The sequence below is a fragment of the Colobus angolensis genome, unplaced genomic scaffold, assembly GCF_000951035.1.
Source record: "Colobus angolensis palliatus isolate OR3802 unplaced genomic scaffold, Cang.pa_1.0 Scaffold200, whole genome shotgun sequence".
Classification (NCBI taxonomy): domain Eukaryota; kingdom Metazoa; phylum Chordata; class Mammalia; order Primates; family Cercopithecidae; genus Colobus; species Colobus angolensis.
Window position 1 is genome coordinate 5,580,498 of NW_012115156.1, and position 7,602 is coordinate 5,588,099.

Genomic DNA, 7,602 nt, shown 5'->3' on the forward strand with positions numbered 1-7,602 from the left:
TAGTAAAAGTATCTGTATCAGGAAGCTCTGAAAAACTCTTGTTTTATAAAAGAAATTTAGATCTATAAAGGAAATCTACATTAGTAAAAGTATCTATCAGGAAGAGGGCTATTTCAGATTACTTTTATTACCTGAGAGATTTCATCTGCATAACAAGATAGCTTTTGGCCGAGTGTGTTCGCTCATGCTTATAATCACAGCATTTTGGAAGGCTGAGGCAGGTGGATCACCTGATGTCAGGAGTTCGATACTAGCCTGGCCAACACAGTGAAACCCCTTCTCTACTAAAAATACAAAAATTAGCCAGGCGTGGTGGCATATGCCTATAGTCCCAGTTACTTGGAAGGCTGAAGGGGGAGGATTGCTTGAACCCAGAAGGCAGAGGTTGCAGTGAGCCGAGATCGTGCCACTGCACTCCAGCCTGAGCGACAAAGCAAGACTCTGTCTCAATAAAAACAAAACCAAAAACAAACAAACAAACAAACAAAACCCCCCAAAACAAGACAGCTTTTATCTACCATGCATTTCCTCCCCTCACCTTCTCATAACTTGTCTTTACAATACCCCAGAAGCTCCAAGCCCGTATTCCTTTCAGTAGCTCAGAGTGTTATAAAAGCTTCAATCACCTAGCCCCTTTTCAAGTTCCATGTTTTGTGGGACTCTTGTACATATACATGTAATTCAGTATGTTTTTTCTCATGTTAATCTGCTTTATGTCAATTTAATTTATAGCCCAGCCAAAAGAGATAAAAGAGAAATGAGAAGGGTAGAGGGAAGTCATATTTTCCCTCTCCAACACCTGATTTTAGAATAATATAGGCATTTTAATTTTAGTGTCAATATTTTAATATGTGGGCAATCAATTCAAATTTTTAAAATTTATTTATTTCCTTTTTTGAGACAAAGTCTCACTCTGTCGCCTAAGCTGGAGGGCAGTGGTATGATCTCAGCTTGCTGCAGCCTCTGCCTTCTGGGTTCAAGTAATTCTCCTGCCTCAGCCTCCCAAGTAGTTGGCATTACAGGCACCTGCCACCACGCCTGGCTAATTTTTGTATTTTTAGTAGAGATGGGGTTTCACCATGTTGGCCAGTCTGGTCTCGAACTCCTGACCTCAAGTGATCCACCCTCCTTGGCTTCCCAAAGTGCTGGGATTATAGGCATGAGCCACTGAGCCTGGCCATTTATTTATTGAAACAGAGTGTCGCTCTGTTGCCCAGGCTGGGGTGCGGTGACATGATCATGGCTTACTGTGTAATCACCTGACAGGTTCTTGCTGTGGGCTGCACAGACAAAATCAATTCACTGAGACCATGACATTGTAGTGAGGAATGAGTTTAATTGACATAAGGCTGGCCACACCACATAGGGAGATGGAGTTATTACTCAAATCAATCTCCCTGACAATTCAGAGGCTAGGGTCTTTCAGGGATAGTTTGGTGCACAGTGGGCTAGGAGAATGGGTGCTGCTGATTGGTTGGAGATGCAATCATCGGGCTATGGACAATGGTCCTTGTGCACTCAGTCTGCTTCTGGGTAGGGGGCCACAGGACCAGTTGAACCAAGAGTTGAGGGTCTGGGTGGAGCCATGTAGTTGTCAGAAATGCAGAAGTCTAAAGAGATGTCCCCAAAGGCCAGTCTTAGGTTCTAAAATAGTGAATTGGAGTAGTTGCAAGTCTTGTGACCTCAAGAATAATGGCTGGTAGTTGTTTAAGCCTACATTTTAGCAGAATTCAGGCCCCAGTCTTCCTTCTAACCTGGTGGACTTTCTTTAGTTTTAGAAAGGCAGTTTAGTTTTGGGAAGGGTTACTATCATTTAAACTATAAACTAAATTTCTCCCAAAGTTAGCTTGGCCTGCACCCAGGAATGAGCAAGGATAGCTTGGAGGTTAGAAGCAAGATGGAGTCAACTATGTCAGATTTCTCTTACTGTCATCATTTTGCAATGGCAATTTTTCAACTGCACCCTCTATCTCCCAGCCTCAAGCAATCCTCTCACCCCAGCCTCCTGAGCAGCGGGGACTACAGGTATATAACACTTGGCCTGGCTAATGTTTAAAATTTAGTTTTTGTAGAGATGGGGTCTCACTGTGGTGCCCAGGCTGTTCCAAACTCCTGGGCTCAAGCAATCTTCCCACCTCAGCCTCTCAAAGTGCTGGGATTGCAGGTGGGAAACACTGTGCCTAGCCAATTCAAAGTTTTTAGAGAACATTTTATGAGACCTTTGTAAACGGCATCTGGCCTGTGGCTCTCTGGTTGTGACTGCTGATTTACATATAACCAGTATATAAATGAGTTGGGAAGAGGAGAGCCTGGGCTTTCTCTTCAGAGGTTTCTTTCCCCCTGTGTACACACTCCTTCAAGCTTCATACTTGCCCCTATGAGACCTCCCGTTCAATTCAGCAAGTGTGTAGTGACAACATCATTGTTTGCCCTGGGATGGAAATTCTCATTTCTAGCTCTCACTACTACTTTGAAGACTTGATATAGTAGGTTCAGGTATCAGATACTATGACAGCGGTTCCAATAAAACTAGATTAAGGCTCAGCACTTTGGGAGGCCACGGTGGGAGGATCACCTGAGGTCAGGAGTTCAAGACCAGCCTGGCCAACATGGTGAAACCCCATCTCTACTAAAAATACAAAAAATTAGCTGGGCGTGGTGGCAGGCGCCTGTAATCCCAGCTACTCTGGAGGCTGAGGCAGGAGAATCACTTGAACATGGGAGGCGGAAGTTGCAGTGAGCCGAGATTGCACCATTGCACTCCAGCCTGGGCAACAAGAGCAAAACTACGTCTCAAAAAAAAAAAGAAAGAAAGAAAAAAAGACTAGATTAGAATCATCTGTGGCAGGGTCACATCCTAGTATTCAGTTAAGTTTAGCCATGGCCAGGTGTGGTGGCTCATGCCTGTAATCCTAGCACTTTGGGAGGGTGAGGCAGACGGATCACCTGAGGTCAGGAGTTCTAGACCAGCCTGGCCAACATGGTGAAACCCAGTCTCTACTAAAAATACAAAAATTAGCCAGGTGTGATGGCGCATGCCTGTAATCCCCGGCTACGTGGGAGGCTGAGGCAGAGAGTCTCTTGAACCCTCAAGGCGGAGGTTGCAGTGAGCTGAGATGGTGCCACTGCACTCAAGCCTGGGCAACAGAGCGAGTTTCTCTTTAAATAAATAAACAAATAAAGTTTAGTCTAAAGCTACCTCCTTACATATTTTAAGTTTGGCCTAAAGGTTTATCTGTACATAGCAAACTGGATATGTAACTGGATGTGTTAACAGACTATAACCTACTCTTGTAGCAAGAGCAAGAAGCCAACTCGCAGACAGTCACAGCAGCCATACTTCAACCATTCACAGGTGGCCAACTATTTAAGCAAGAGAAACACTGAGCTGTAACCAATCCAGATCTTTCTGTACCTCACTTCCATTTTCTGTGTGCCACTCTTTTTTCTGTCTAGAAATCTCTGACCAGGCAGTAGTGCCAGAGTTGCTCTGAATCTGTTTCTGGTTTTGGAAAGTGGGCTATCTGATTCGTGAATCATTTTTTGCTCAAATAAACTCTGTTTAATTTGTCTAAAGTTTTTAACAGTAGATCCAAGGATTAGGCTCTAAGCCCACCCATAAAGAAAAAGTTAGATGTATCAATATCATCCTTGAAAAGCTCCCTGGAAATTCTCCATCATGGCAACCATTTCAGACCACCTCTCACCATGTTAGTTTTCCTTCTGAAACTACCTTTGAAAAAATTATGACAGTAAAAAAAAATCTGTCATAGAAAAATTATGACAGTGAAAGAAATCTGACCTAACTGACTCCATCTTGCCTTTAACCTCCAAGCTACCCGTGACCATTCCTGGGTGTAGGCCAAGCTAACTACGGGAGGAATTTAGCTTATCATTTAACTTTGAAACAAAGGAAATAGCTGTGGTAACAAAGGTTCAAACGATTCTCCTGCCTCATCCTCCTGAGTAGCTGGAATTACAGGTGCCTGCCACCATGCCCGGCTAACTTTTGTATTTTTAGTAGAGATTGGGTTTCACCATGTTGGCCAGGCTGCTCTCAAACTCCTGATCTCAGGTGATCCGCCCACCTTGGCCTTCCAAAGTGCAGGGATTACAGAACTCTTTATTGCAATTCTCTTGTCTTAATAAATTAGCTTTACTTGGGCAGTGGGGAAGAATCTGTTGGGCAGTTACACTTCCATTATTGGAATCGATTCATTGCTTCTTGGGCTGAGCACAGATGAAGTACTTACGTGGATTTTAGGGCTGAGTAGTTTGAAAATATAAACTATAGCTTTAAACACGAGGATTGTACTCCATGGAGAAAATGTTCACATTTTGAGAGATCCTCCCCCAGGGACTGAGACCTCTAGAAGGAAAAGCACATTTATATTCCCCATTTCAAAAAGCTCTCTGAGTGGAATGGCCACGATTTTAATTTTTGTTGTTTACATTATTTTAGTCATATAGTTTAATTCACATACGTTAAATGGGGCATGGGGTAGTAGGCAATTCCACTGTAAATAATGTACCTCCAAGCACTATTATTTTTTGTTGGATACTTACTTTCATGTAATCCAGCATTTTTCCAAGTGTAGCCCAGCTATTCCTGGAAGTCTTCGCCACCTTTCAGGGGGACTGGGCACTGTGGCTCATCCCTGTAATCCCAACACTTTGGGAAGCTGAGGCAGCAGGATTGCTTGAGCTTGGAAGTTCAAGACCAGCCTGGGAATAAAGAGACTCCATTTGTACAGAAAAATTAAAAATTTAGCTGGGCATGGTGGTGTGCATCTGTAGTCCAGCTACCCTAGAGGCTGAAGTGGGAGGATAGCTTGAAACCGGTAGGTTAAGGCTGTAGTGAGCTGTGGTCATGCTACTGTGCTCCAGCCTGGGTGACAAAGTGAGACCCTGTCTGGAAAAAAAAAAAAAACAAAAAAAAACCTTTCAGAGGGTCCATGAAGTCAAAACTATCTTTTTTATAATACTGAGATGTTATTTTCCTTTTTTACCCTCATTCTCTCATACATGTGATTTATTATCTTTTTGATGTCTCAACCTGGCCAGGATATAGTCTCCGGTTATTAAGAGGCTATAGTCCTCTAGTTACAATCTAGGTGTTACTGTGAAGTTACTTTATTGATGTGATTAAAGTTGAGTTTAAGTAAAAAGGAGATTATCTTAGATAATCTGGGTGGGTGGATTCAATCAGTCCAAAAGCCTTAAAAATTGAACTGAGGTTTCTTTGATGAAATTCCAACTGGACTTTTAGCTTCTTATGCCTTAGAATTTCAGTCAGCTCCATCTGATAGCCTTTCCTGTGAATTTCAGACTTGCCTTGCCTGTCCCCACAATTGCATAAGTGATTCTTTACAGTAAATCTCTTAATACATAATTCCTTCTGTTCTGATTAAGATTTTGACTGATAGAGGCCAGGCGTGGTGGCTCACGCCTGTAATCCCAGCACTTTGGGGGGCCGAGGCAGGTGGATCACTTGAGGTCAGGAGTTCAAGACCAGCTTAGCTGACATGGTGAAACCTCGTCTCTACTAAAAATACAAAAATTAGCTGGGTGTGGTGGCATGCGCCTGTAATCCTAACTACTCAGGAGGTTGAGGCATGAGAATAATTTCAATCTGGGAGGTGGAGGTTGCAGTGAGTGGACATCATGCCACTGCACACCAGCCTGGGTGACAAAGTGAGATTCCATCTCGGAAAAAAAAAAAAAAGATTTTGATGGATAGAAATTTTGGACAGAATCATAAGAATGAGTTTTTGGAGTTGGTTTTCTAATCTGATTAAATTTGAAGGCACCAATGCCTCTATTTTCAGAGGTAAAGAGGGCACTGGTAGCCCATGTTATGATATGGTAAGAGATACGCAAGGCATGGCCCCTGGATACTTCTAATAAAATATATACAGGAGGCAAGGTTCTGGGTGGCCAAGTATTTGCTTTGAGTCAAACTATGGAATATAATGAGATGGGCTGATTGTTCCTAACTTCACTGAGTAGTAGGAAAAGAAAAGGATGAGCTCAAGCCTTCAAATTCTCAGGTCATACTCCACATAAAAAACCTGAAAGCCTCTATGTCTGCCCTGAAATAAACCCTCATCTCCTGTAGCCACATGGCAAAGATTTCTGAAAACCAACCCCCGAGTCTCCCTCTGCCAAGGGCTGAATTAAACACAAAAGTGAGTCCTTGATTGAGAAGGAACATGATCCTGAAATTTGGTATGGGAACAAGGCAGATGTTGATGAAGCTGAGGCTACAGAATCCCTAAGTTCTGATGCATCTCCTTTGCCAGTTGGAGGGGCTTTCCACCACTGCCTGAAGAAGTTAGCCCTCCTATGCCTGAAGAATGTGTCATGGCCTTCCCTGAGGCACTTGCCTTGCTCATTCTCCTCCGGACCTGCCTCTATCACTCCTGTCTGGTTCTAGACTAGAACTTGACTCCAGTCCTAGCACGTCATGAAAGGTGAGGTATACTATACTCCAAAGTATGTCCTAGGAGAAGGTATACTGTACTCCAAAATAACTGCTTTTTTTTTTTTTTTTTGGAGAGTTTCTTGCTCTGTCGCCTAGGCTGGGGTTCTGTGATGTGATCTTGGCTCATTGCAACCTCTGCCTTCTGGGTTTAAGAGATTCTCTGCCTCAGCCTCCCAAGTAGCTGGGACAACAGGCATGTGCCACCACGCCCAGCTAATTTTTGTATTTTTAGTAGAGACAGGGTTTCACCTGTTGGTCAGGCTGGTCTCGAACTCCTGACCTCAGGTGATCCACCTGCCTCAACCTCCCAAAGTGCTGGGATTACAGGGGTAAGCCACTGTGCCCAGCCAAAGAACTGCGTATTTTTTTGAAACGTGTGCTGAAAGAAACCTGGAGAATATGTGTGGGAATGATGTGAAGGAAGTGGGAGCATGTCATCCTGGTTCACAAGTAAAACTAGGAGCTTATGTAGGGCAGGTGATCAATGGAGTTTTATCTCAGGTCCATCTTATATTGGGCCCAATGAGTCTTTGAACCCATCCTGTGTTTACTTCCCCAGTCCTGGAATGCAAAATTGGGACAGACATGCTCAGCAACTGGTAGAATCTCCATGGTGGATCCCTGACCTGTGAAGTGAGGGATGTGGATAAGAACAGGAGACAGGTGTGTGTGTATGGGCATTGGGGGAAGCACTGGGATGTGACCAAAGACCCAGAGAAGAAGAAACCCTGCATAAACCAGAAGGTGGGAAAGATTATTTTTTGGCATGTGATGAAATCTGGGTTGGACGCAGACTGTGGAATGCTTACAGATCTAACCTAAAATGTTCAATATTTCATCTTTAACTTCTGGCTATTAGGGAGCATTAAAGTAACTAAATATGGTCTGAGAAGGACTCTGTACTTCTATATTTGAGTTCTCGTGGATGAACTGCAACCTAACTTAATAGGCAGACAAGATTGAAAAATCTAACTTAAGAGTATGTGCCTGGCCGACGCAGTGGCTCACTTTGGGAGGCTGAGGCAGGCAGATCACCTGAGGTCAGGAGTTTGAGACCAGCCTGACCAACATGGTGAAACCCCGTCTCTATCAAAAATACAAAAATTAGCTGGGCGTGG